General features: G+C 42.5%; 1 long non-coding RNA gene across 1 annotated transcript; it reads left to right on the top strand.

Moving 5' to 3' along the window:
• The first annotated feature begins 257 nt into the window (after positions 1 to 257).
• LOC112624855 lies at positions 258 to 12,249 on the top strand. The gene is made up of 3 exons (XR_003119481.1): positions 258 to 1,023; positions 10,384 to 10,467; positions 11,835 to 12,249. It is a non-coding gene; the product is annotated as an uncharacterized LOC112624855 (long non-coding RNA).
• The last annotated feature ends 334 nt before the right edge of the window (positions 12,250 to 12,583 follow it).

Below are 12,583 nucleotides of genomic sequence, written 5' to 3'. Positions count from 1 at the left end.
ACTATGGACTTTACAAATAGAACAAATCAATTTTTAAATAAAATACTCTCTCTCTATATATATATATATATATATTTGTTTTTGTTTTTGTTTTTTTTAGATGGAGTCTCACTCTGTTGCCCAGGCTGGCACAATCTCCAATCGTTCTTCCTAGTAGCTATCCTACTTTTAAATAAAGAATTAGGCTGGGCACGGTGCAGTACAGAATCTTGGCTCACTGCAACCTCTACCTCCTGGATTCAAGCAATTTTCCTGCCTCAGCCTCCAGAGTAACTGGGATTACAGGCATACTCCACCATGTCCCGCTGATTTTGTATTTTTAGTAGAGATGAAGTTTCACCATGTTGGCCAGGCTGGTCTTGAACTCCTGACCTCAAGTGATCCACGGCCTCGGCCTCCTGAAGCGCTGGGATTGCAGGCATAAGCCACTGCGCTTGGCCAAATGCTCTACTTTTTAATCAATGTTTTCCATAATAGGGATTTTTGCTATGTGCTTTAGAAATTAGAGAACAAATGGTGATAATATATGCTAAACTTAAAATTAGTATGCCTCTTTTTATAGACAACAAGAACTTTGTCACTTCCCAGTTTGTCTTGTCATTCAGGAGGCTCAGAGCTACGATCTGTGCCCACTCGTGCTGCCTATTCTTAACTTTGATTTCCTGAAGCAGGGATTTCATCTCCATTTCCCCTCATCACCTGTTCTTTTAACTGTTTAAAAACAGCATTACATTTTGTTGAAAGTGGCCTCAAATTCTTTTTGGTAGAAGGGAAATTATAATTCGTGAGAAGAAAAAAATGTTCCTAACTATTCTCAGGTGCGTTTAAGGGCTGCATTCCATGATGCTATCAATGCCTCTTTCAGCTCACAGGATATCAGCCCTCTTAATGAGCCTGATGTTGCTAGTATCACAGGCACCGGAAAATATGCACATTATGCTGGAGCAGTAGAATGCAACAGAAAGAGCCCTGGGCTTGAAGTATGCAGAACTGGTTCTTGTTACAACTCCTCTTACTAGTGGGGTATGTTACTTAGCCTACTTGGACAAGTTACTTAGCCTCTGTGTGCCTCAGTTTCTCTTCTATTGGGTATAAAATCACGTGCGATACCTATTGCAGTGGATTCTCATGATGTGAAATGACATAATGTATGCCAGTGTGTTTTGTAAACATTGCAGTTGTCTGCATTTTTTTTTTTTTTTTTTTTTGAGATGGAATCTCGCCTTGTCACCCAGGCTAGAGTGCAGTGGCGTAATCTCAGCTCACTGCAACCTCCGCCTCCCGGGTTCAAGTGATTCTCCTGCCTCAGCCTCCCATGTAGCTGGGATTACAGGTGTGCACCACCATGCCCAGCTAATTTCTGTATTTTTAGTAGGGACAAGGTTTCACCATGTTAGTCAAGCTGATCTCGAACTCCTGACCTCATGATCCGCCCTCCTTGGCCTCCCAAAGCACTGGGATTACAGGCATGAGCCACCGCACCGAGCCAGTTGTCTGCACTTTTGTGTCCCCCACAAGTCTGTAAGTTCCTCAGAATCAGGGGCTGCATCTTGTTCAGATATGTGCTCGCAGGGCCTGTTTTTTTGACCTAAAGATGCACTTTGAGAGAAGGTCCTAGGCTGGGCGCAGTGGCTCATACCTGTAATCCCAGCACTTTGAGAGGCTGAGGCAGGCAGATCACCAGAGGCCAGGAGTTTGAGATCAGCCTGGCTAACATGGTGAAACCCCATCTCCACTAAATATACAAAATTAGCTGCGTGTGGTGGTGCACGCCTGTAATCCCAGCTACTTGGGAGGCTGAGGCAGGAGAATCGCTTGTACCCAGGAGGTGGAGGTTGCAGTGAGGTGGGATTGAGCCATTGCACTGCAGCCTGGGTGACAGAGTGAGACTCGGACTCCAAAAAAAAAAAAAAAAAAAAAAGAGAAGTTCCTAAATGTAGCTGACGCTATGTTACTCATTGTTTTCTTGCAGAAAAGCCTACTGGTGTTTGTTTATTAACAAACCAGGTCATTGTTCAGCTGGGTTTCATTGAGTGCCTTCTGTGTGCTTTCTCTTGCCCCTGGGGTGTTCAGCTGAGAAAGAAGTATGGATGATAAGCAAAGAAAAATGGAAACCCACACATTATGGATTCATATGTGTCTGAGGTCACAAAATGGTGACTTAAGGGAAAAATCTGCTTCTAGACATGATTTCTTTGACTCAAACACTAATTTTTAAAAATGTAAACCAACAATTTAAAATCCAGAAATTTAGATTTTGCTTTCTCTTGAAAATGTACAGAGCTGGTCACACCAAGTCAGGCCCTCCGTGGAGACAATGGAACAGTGTGGCACTGCTGCAGCCACTGCAGGCTTACCACGGGGGTAGCCCCATCATTCCTCATCCTCTCCCGAACACCAAGGCAGATAGGAAGTGCTGCTATCATCACATTTGTTATGCTTGTACTTAGGTAGCATTTATTGCATACCAGGCACTAGTCTGAGCACTTTGGTTAACTATCATCCATCTGTCTATCTGTCTGTCTATCTATCTATCCATCCATCTTTCCATCTATCTATCTACCTAGCTACCTACCTATCTATCTATCTTAAAGGTAAGGAAGGCTGGGTGTGGTGGCTCACACCTGTAATCCCAGCACTTTGGAAGTCCAGGCGGGTGGATTGCTTGAGTCCAGGAGTTCCAGCAGCCTGGCCAACATGGCAAAACTGTGTCTTTACAAAAACCACAAAAAATTAGCCAGGTGTGGTGGTACACGCCTGTAACCCCAGCTACTTGGGAGGCTGAAGTGGGAGGATCACTTGAGCCTAGGAGATCAAGGCTGCAGTGAGCTGTGATGAGGCCACTGTGTACCAGCCTGGTCAACAGAGCAAGACCTTGTTTCAAAAAAAAAAAAATAGGCTAGGTGCGGTGGCTCATGCCTGTAATCCCAGCACTTTGGGAGGCCAAACTGGGTGGATCACCTGAGGTCAGGAGTTTGAGACCAGCCTGACCAACATGGTGAAACCCCATCTCTACTAAAAATAGAAAAATTAGCCGGGCGTGGTGGTGCCTGCCTGTGGTTCCAGCTACTTGGGAGGCTGAGGCAGGATAATTACTTAAACCCGGGAGGTAGAGGTTGCAGTGAGCCAAGATTGCGCCACTGCACTCCAGCCTGGGTGATAGAGTAAGACTCTGTCTCAATAAATAAATAAAAAAATAAATAAAAATAAAGGTAAGGAAAGTGAGGCACAGTTAGTGTGTGGTGGTCCAGGATTCAAACCCTGGCTGACTGGTTCTCCAAGTTGTTGCTCGTAACCGCTCAGCTATATCGAATCTCAGTACTCCTGTTGTGGGGAAGATATCAGGCATCAAGCCTAATAGAAATGTAAACTTGTACCTGAGTCTCTTTTCCAGGACACCATGTTCTGTTTAATTAGAGAGGGAGTCATAAACGAAGTGATTTTGTAGAATTTTTCTTTTTTTTTTTTTTTTTGAGATGGAGTCTTGCTCTGTTGCCCAGGCTGGAGTGCAGAGGCATGATCTCGGCTCACTGCTACCTCCAACTCCTGGGTTCAAGCGATTCTCCTGCCTTAGCCTCCCGAGTAGCTGGGACTACAGATGCCCACCACCACAGCTGGCTAATTTTTATATTTTTAAGTAGAGACAGGGTTTCACCATGTTGACCAGACTGGTCTCGAACTTCTGACCTCAGGTGATCCGCCCGCCTTGGGCTCTCAAAGTGTTAGGATTACAGGCACAAGCCACCGCACCTGGTGTGATTTTGTAGAATTTTAAAGATAAAGAGTCCAGGCCTGTTAAACACACCATACAAAGGCCTCTTTGGAGATGCCGGGGTAGCACATATTGAGAGAAAGCAAGGTTAACTTCACCGGAGACGGGTGCAAACAGAAGCGCTGCAGCGGAGACCCATGACTTGTAGCTTGGATCAGATACCTGAGGAAAGTAGATTGACCTGGGTGCGTTAGGGAGGGCGGCAATAAGGCCCTGTTTGACCAAGGTGATGTGGGCTGAATCGGCATCCTTACAGGAGTCCTGCCGAACTTCATTCATTGCTTTCACAATATAAGTCAGTCGATTTTGTAACACAGGTGTCCCTATAATACTGGCCTGACTGTTTACTTCTGCTTCAGTCCCTGAGCATATGAGCAAATACTTCAGGCACTATAACGAGCAGAAACTTGAGACAGAGCTTATCTTGTAATGCTAGGTCTTGCATCATATCCAGGGTGTGGTGTTACTTTAGATGGCAAGTTAAATAATTACGTGTTTTCAGATTGAGCAAACAGTGCCTGTGCTCTGAGAAGGCTAAGGATCTATACTTTGAGAGCCCAGTAAATTAACTTATTCAGTGGGACAGTAGGCTCAGGACATGGGTATGTCAAATGGTCTCAATAAATTACATATAAAAACATACACACAGATACATACATATATGTGTGTATATAGATATGTATGTGTATGTATAGATATATACATATGCATGTGTATGTAGAGAGAGATATATATGCTTATGTTAAATATTTATGTATCACCTTGTATATGATCATACTTACTTACAAAACAGCCCAGAAAAGCTTGGAGATGTTAAGTGAATCAATTAAAGCTAATTCAGGCAAGCCTCAGTCATTGACCCACCCAATATGTACCGTCTTTGTCATATGTGATATATTTAGTATAGTAGTTTGTGTTTTTGATGTTCCCTAACAACATAATAAAGTAAAAAAAAATAATGTTGAAAAACATGAGGGTCACCCTAAACTGCTTTCTTTAGAAAATACAAATGTGACATTCTTTTATTAGTTATATTATTGTCTTATTCTATTATTATTAATTCATTACATTCTTTTAAATAGCTACATTTTTTATTCTCTTATTCTATTACTCTTTCTTTCTCTTGGACAGAGAGATTGGAACTGTGTCTTACTCTGTGTTTTTTAATAGGACTTGTCAGCTATTGTCATGCAGTGAATGTTCATAAGCATCAGCAGTGATGAAAGGCAGCCCCACCCCTGCCTGGGCTCTGTTTCCTTGGTTTATTGCTCTTAGATAATTTCTTCCTTTTTCTATTTTTGCATTTTCAAGAACAATGCAAGGCATGATAGTTATCTGATTCCGTTCTTTTAAAACACACTTGAAATATGACAATTGCTTGTTATTCTAGCTTGATAACAAATCTAGGGGCAAACTATTGAGCACTGATTTGTCCTTTTCTTCCTCATTCCAGCTACTATGGACCTAAAGTGGAGGGCTTTGACATTTTCTGCTTAATTGGGCTGCATGTCACTGCTGTTCTTAGAAGTGGCTCCGGGACGCAGGTGCTGGTTTCTTGGATCTCCTTTGCTGGAATTTTACGTGTCTTGTTTTGTTGCTGTACCAGCTTTGTGGATCAGCCAACATCCTTGACTTGCCCTGTGGGGAGTAAGGTGGGACACATCTTGGATTGCTCTATTCCAGGGGTGTCCAACCTTTTGGCTTCCCTGGGCCACATTAGAAGAAAAATTGTCTTGGGCTACACATAAAATACACTATCACAGCTGGGTGCAGTGGCTCACGCCTGTAACCCCAGCACTTTGGGAGGCTGAGGCAGGCAGATCACGAGGTCAGGAGATCAAGACCATCCTGGCTAACACGGTGAAACCTCATCCCTACTAAAAAATACAAAAAATTAGCCAGGCATGGTGGTGGGCACCTGTAGTCCCAGCTGCTCGCGAGGCTGAGTCAAGAGAATGGCAAGAACCCATGAGGCGGAGCTTACAGTGAGCCAAGATCAAGCCACTGCACTCCAGCCTGGGTGACAGAGCGAGACTCCGTCTCAAACAAAACAAACAAAAAAACACTATTACTAAAATAGCTGATGGGCTAAAAAAAAATAAATAAAACAAGTCGCAAAAAAACCTCATAATGTTTTAAGAAAATTAATGAAGTTCCACTGGGCCACATTCAAAGCTGTCCTGGGCTACATGTGCCCTGAGGGCCGTAGGTTGAACAAACTTGCTCTATTCCCTTTGTAGTAGATGCCATCTAAGTGTGGGTCTCCTTTGCTTGGGTCATTCAGGTGTTCAGGACTTTTTATGCTCCTTTTGGAAGGTCCTCAAATGTCTCCATAAAGACATTTGGTGCACTTAAAGCTATGTTAGTGGAAGGATGAGATCACCTCCCAAAGGATGTGGGCCCTACCTTCTCAGAACCAGAAAAGGGAAGGCCATAACTGGAGCAGTAACCTACCGCAGCTGAGTCTCAGTTTCCTCATCTGTGAAGTGTGAGAGTCAAGCAAAATTGCCTCCAAGATCCTTTTCTGCTCAAATATTCATTGAGCCAAAGAAGGTTAAGAACACATATAAATTGAGAGTTCTATAATTTTAAGATTCATCTGGAAAAATGACACTGCAACCTCTGCCTCCTGGGGTGAAGTGACTCTCATGCTTCACCCTCCCCAGTAGCTGGATTTCAGGCACACACCACCATGCCTGGCTACTTTTTTGTATTTTTAGTAGAGATGGGTTTTCACCATGTTGGCCAGGCTGGTATCAAACTCCTGACCTCAACTGATCCATCCTCCTCGGCCTCCCAGAGTGCTAGGATTATAGGTATGAGACACGGCACTTGGCTGGGATTGTCTCTTTAAAATGGAAATACTACTATCTACAGAGCAGCATTGTTGTAAGGATTTAGTACATGTTCATAGTACATTTGAGGTGCTACAAGCCTAGCTGGCCCATAGCAGTCATTCTGAAAATGGCAAAAGTTACTAGGATGACAGCAATCTTGTGATTACTTGTGACCACATGGTTTTTAGACTAGCTAAGGGTTTGAAATAGATTCGATCTAAGGAAGATGACATATGCAGAATTCTTTGAAGTAAAAGAAGGGCTAAGAATGACTTCGAGGGTAGAGTAGCTACTGAAATAAATGATGCAAAGGATGTGATTTTAAAAATTCCAATGAGGGTCTGGGCATGGTGGCTCATGCCTATAATCCTAGCACTTTGGGAGACCGAGGTGGGCAGAGCACCTGAGGTCAGGAGTTTGAGATCAGCCTGGCCAACATGGTGAAACCCCATCTTTACAAAAATACAAAAATTAGCCAGGCATGATGACGGGTGCCTGTAATCCCAGCTACTCAGGAGGCTGAGGCAGGAGAATCACTTGAACCTGGGAGGCAGAGGTTGCAGTGAGCCGAGATTGCACCATTGCACCTCAACCTGGGTGACAGGGTGAGACTCCGTCTCAAAAAAAAAAAAAAAAAAAATTCAGATGAGGGGCTCTGATGGACGAGATAATTTATTCATTTATTACCCATGTATACACTTGTAACAGTGTCAATATTTTGATGAGAAAATCTCATTATCAGTTTTGTGCCTTGTACATGATTTATCTCCTGGACACAGTCATTCTTTGTATTCAATGATGGTGACAGGCCAGGCATGGTGGCTCATGCCTGTAATCGCAGCACTTTAGGAGGCTGAGATGGGGAGACCACTAGAGCCCAGGAGTTGCAGACCAATTTGGGCAACATAGCGAGACCCCTGTCTCAAAAAAAAATTAGCTTGATGTGCATGTACCTGTGTCTTCTCAGCTACTCAGGAGGCAGAGGCAAGAGGATCACTTGAGCCCAGAAGTTTGAGGCTGCAATGAACTGTGATTGTGCCACTGTACTCCAGCCTGGGTGACAGATTGAGACTCTGGTTTTTTTTGTTTTTTGTTTTTTTTGAAAAAAGATGGTATATTGATGACATATTGTCTCAGTCCATTTTGCATTGCTACTCAATATCTATCTGTATCTATATCTATATCTAGAGAGAGGTTTATTTGGCTCATGGTTCTGTAGGCTGTATCAGAAGCATGGCACCTGTATCTGTTCTGATGAGAGCTTTAGGAAGCTTCCACTCATGGAAGAAGGTGAAAAGGAGCTGGAGTGCGCAGATCACATGGCAAGAGGAGGGGCAAGAGAGAGAGGGAACTAATAGAAGAAGAAGTCACTCATTACCAAGAGAAAGGCACCTAGCCAAGCTTCATGTTTGGGCCCCAGGACCCAAACACCTCCCACCAGGCCCCACCTCCAAACACTGGGGATCAGATTTCAACATGAGATTTGAAAGGAACAAATGTCCCATATCACGTGTGGTTACTTTTGTTATCCATATAGAGATGAATGTATCTGAAAAGACCAACCCAGGATAAGCAGTTCTTTTTTCCAATACTCAAATATGAAGATTGGCTTTATTTTGCAGCTACTGTCAATGTTTATTACACCTGTCAGGTTTATTGTTTCTGCAAACATCTTTTTTTTTTTGAGATGGAATCTTGCTCTGTCATCAGGCTAGAGTGCAGTGGCACAATCTCGGCTCACTGCAACCTCCGCCTCCCGGGTTCAAGCGATTCTGCTTCCTCAGCCTCCCCAGTAGCTGGGACTACAGGCACCTGCCACCAGTTTAGTTTAGGTCTTCTTTACCTGGGCTCTCTCTTAGGAGATGTTTCATGTCCTTGAAATTCTTTGCAGAATTGCTTGTGTATGAGCATATTTGTATTTTGGGGGAATGCTGGCCAGAGAAAAGGGATCAGACTCAAAACAACAACAACAAGAACAACAAAACACAAAAAAGCCAAGAATTGCCACTGAGAGTGTCTCAGACTAGGGAAGAATAAAAATGATGTCACAAGATGGAAAGATGGCATAACACAGGCACAGAGAGGTCCCTAAGTACCCATCTACTTCTGCAGCTTTCATACAACTTCCACATATTCTGCTCCCTCTAACACACAATGTAATGGTTGAGTCTCTGGCAAGTTTTTACGGTTTCAGATCAGCTCTTTATGACATAACCCAGGGTCTGGTTGAGTGGTCTGGAGGATCACTGGTGAATGGATGGATGTGGAGACTTTGCGCGTTTCCCTTTGTCCCTATAAAGGGCACCTTTGCTGTTTTACAGGAAGCCTAAAGTATCAGAGAATAAAGTTTCCAGGGAAATAAATGAAAATTGATTGGCTGGGCACGGCGGCTCATGTCTGTAATCCCAGCACTTTGGGAGGCCAAGACGGGTGGATCACAAGGTCAAGAGATCGAGACCATCCTGGCCAACATGGTGAAACCCTATCTCTGCTAAAAAATACAAAAATTAGCTGGGCATGGTGGCGGGTGCCCGTAGTCCCAGCTACTGGGGAGGCTGAGGAAGGAGAATCACTTGAACCTGGGAGGCAGAGGTTGCAGTGAGCCGAGATTGTGCCACTGCACTGCATCCTGGAGACACAGCGAGACTCCATCTCAAAAGAAAAGAAAGAAAAAAGAAAAGAAAATTAATTTTGACACCAACAACCTAAAAGTGTAAAGTAAAAGTGGCAGGATGAGATTTTAAAAAAAAGAAGAAAAAGTGCTTGTTTTCCAGGTTTCATTTGCAAAGAGAATAAGTCCTTTGTGTCTGACTTTGTCTGAAGGCCAGCAGGGGCCCCAGGGCCACACCCTAAGGTGGTTTTGGCTCCATTCACTCTCTTCCTGCTCCTTTCTCCTCCTCTCTCTCTCTTTCTCTCTCTCTCTCTCTCTCTCTCTCTCTCACACACACACACACACTCATCTTTAAAAGGCACAACCAGGGCTGGGTGTGGTAGCTCACGCCTGTAATCTCAGCACTTTGGGAGGCCAAGACAGGTGGATCACTTGAGGTCAGGAGTTCGAGACCAGCCTGGTCAGCATAGTGAAACCCCATCTCCACTAAAAATTCAAAAATTAGCTGGGTGTGGTGGCATGCGCCTGAAGTCCCTGCTACTAGGGAGGCTGAGGCAGGAGAATCGCTTGAACCCGAAAGTGGAGGTTGCAGTGAGCTGAGATTGCGCCACTGCACTCCAACCTGGGTGACAGAGTGAGACGCTGTCTCAAATAAAATAATAATAATAATAAAAGGCACAACCTTTATTATATCCCTAGTGTCAGGATGTGGAACATCTTAAGGAGATGTTGACTGCCATAAATCTAGACTGGGAAAGAAAGTGGATTTTAGATGAACCTGATTTGAAATACAAAACTTCTCTTTTAAAAAGGGAAAGAGATAAATAAATAGAATTTGCTAAGCCTCTGTTGAGTCTAAAGTTACTATTAATCTATGAGGGAGTCAAAAACGCAAAGTTCATTCATTCAAAAAATTACTCTGTAATGCATGCTGGACATAGAGGTCTGGAAATTTACCTTCTGGTCTGGGAGACAGACCTCACATACATGAAAAACTAAGGGGTAATCCGGTATAATCAGAGAAGGGGAAGTCAGAAGAATACATCAGATCATCAACAGACAAATATCCAATGTCCACCAAAATATGTTTTATAAACCCACATAGTAACATTATTTTTAATGTATATATGTGTGTGTGTGTGTGTGTGTGTGTCCTTTTAAAGCTCTGGAAGAAAACACATTGAATTGATGATCATGGTTAACCTTTGGAGAGAGAGAGGAGACCAGGATGAAGGAGCCAGTCCAAGGTATCCTTAGTTTGACGTGTTTTGCGTTGGTTTTGTATTTGGTGTTTTACGCTGGTGACTGGGAGTCTGGAGGCCGTTTTCTTCTGCAGAAAGCAGTTGAGGATTTTGTAAATATCCTGCCTTCTTCTAATAGACCACATGACTTCCTGGTAGTCGGAGGTCCAGAGAGCTGGGTCTTTCCATTTTTTGAGTTTCCAGCATAGTAAAAAATGAAGAAAGCCAAAAGAATGTTACAGCCAGCACAAGCACCGTATATTTTTAATGTTTATATTTAGCTGTTAAAGTTGTGTGATGAATCCTTCCCGTTGACTCTTGTTGGCATGTCTCTATGAGACCATCCAAAGACTACATTTTAAACCTTGAGCCAATGGCCCGCCCGCTCCCTCCTCCAAGTGACCCTGTTGCTGGCCCCAAGGAATCAGAAAAAGGCCTTGTATAAAACAGGCTGGCTGACTGGTGATGGGAGGGTGGTGGAGGCATGTTCTAGTGCCTTCAGCTCTTTCCCCAGGGTGTAAATCCTCTCCTAGGCAGTTGGATCTAGAGTTTCTCTCCTGCAAAATGGGTTTATTTCAGAACTATCTGCTGTTCTACAACAATGAATGGAAAAAATTTTACCTTCCTAACCATCCTCCCTGGCCTCCATTGAGGGCATTTAAGGTCAAACAGGCTTTTAATACACACGCTGTGCCCGCTCCGCCCAACTCTCCCTCCCACCATGCCCAAGGAGAGAATTTGGGCCAAATGTATCACTGCAGTTTAACAGACCTGTAAAATGTCCAACCATTTTCTTTTTGAAGTAGGAAATGTTCATCCTGAGAAAAAGTTGCAGAGACATAAATATTAAAAATATGCATCTATTTCACCTTATAGAAAGGAAATGGATCTTGTTTTAAAGTCTTTACGTCTGTACTCGGTGACATTTTTGCATAAATATCTAGAGAATTAATAGCTTCAGCCAATTATGAACACACTTTTGAGATGTTTTAAAGGAGTCTGTCCCTCCAGTCTACCTCTTTTTAATATTGTATTAAGAGTTTTATATAATCTAAAGTGTTCTCATTATGAAAGCACTAACTTGTCATTTGAAAGAATAGATTCATCTCAACAAATACACTCCAAAGTGAACCAAATGCTAATGCACATTTTATTAGATGAAAAGACAAACAACATAATTATACTTGAATTTCAGGGAATCAAAAGTATTACAACAACAGCGTGTGCACCAGACTCCAGGGCAGGGTTCGTAAGTTAGCTATACGCATGCTCATTTTTCCAAGCTGGGGAAGTTTGCTAAAATGAGCTGCGGGCTACTTCACCAGACTGACAAAAAGGAAAATGTCTATCAGTTTTTCTTTTGTTCTCTCTAGATCCTGCTCAAGTGTACACTGAGCCAGCAGGTTCACCAGAAAGCTATTGAGCATTTGCTGGAACACATTATGCAGGGTGAATTTCTTCTGGAATGTTGCCAAGGATTTTTTATGCTTCTGTGGCAGGCATTTCTTGAACATTGTCATTTAGCCAAGCAAAGAAGATTTGCTGAAAGGATAGAAAATGTTTAAAAATTTTTGTTTGTTTAAAAATAGGTTAACTGGCAATATGATCTCAGGATAAGACAGAGAAAAGCACTTATTCCTCTAAGTGATCTGATTAGGTTAGTGATCTTTTGCGTTTAAACAGATTCATCGTTATTCCTAAAGTCTTCCTATATTAATACTGTCTTCTAGAAAGTATCCCCCAGTGCCTACTTTTCTTTGATATCATTAGCTGTTTTTCGAAACTGAATTTGCTCTTCAGAGATTTCTCATATGTTTGCCTATAAGGAACTACTGGTAATAGCCAAGAAAATTTGGAGGTGCAGAGAACATGCTGAAATAGAATTTTTCACTTTCAATTCTAGAACTATGCCATAAAAAATAAAAACAGAAAATGTAAAAATGTCTTTATATTAGAGCAGATATTTTAAAAGTATTGCAAGTTCAATGATAAATTCTAAGGTTAAAATTGTACACATAAAAAAATATAATATGTAAATATCTCCCCAGAAATCATTATCTAATGAATAGTAAAAGCTGACTACAAACCATATCATTTTAACAAGGGTTTAACTATTACCAAG

This window comes from Theropithecus gelada, chromosome 5 (assembly GCF_003255815.1).
Source record: "Theropithecus gelada isolate Dixy chromosome 5, Tgel_1.0, whole genome shotgun sequence".
Taxonomy (NCBI): Eukaryota; Metazoa; Chordata; class Mammalia; order Primates; family Cercopithecidae; genus Theropithecus; species Theropithecus gelada.
The sequence above is the reverse complement of the archived record's forward strand: the minus strand, read 5'-3'. Positions and strand labels throughout refer to the sequence as shown.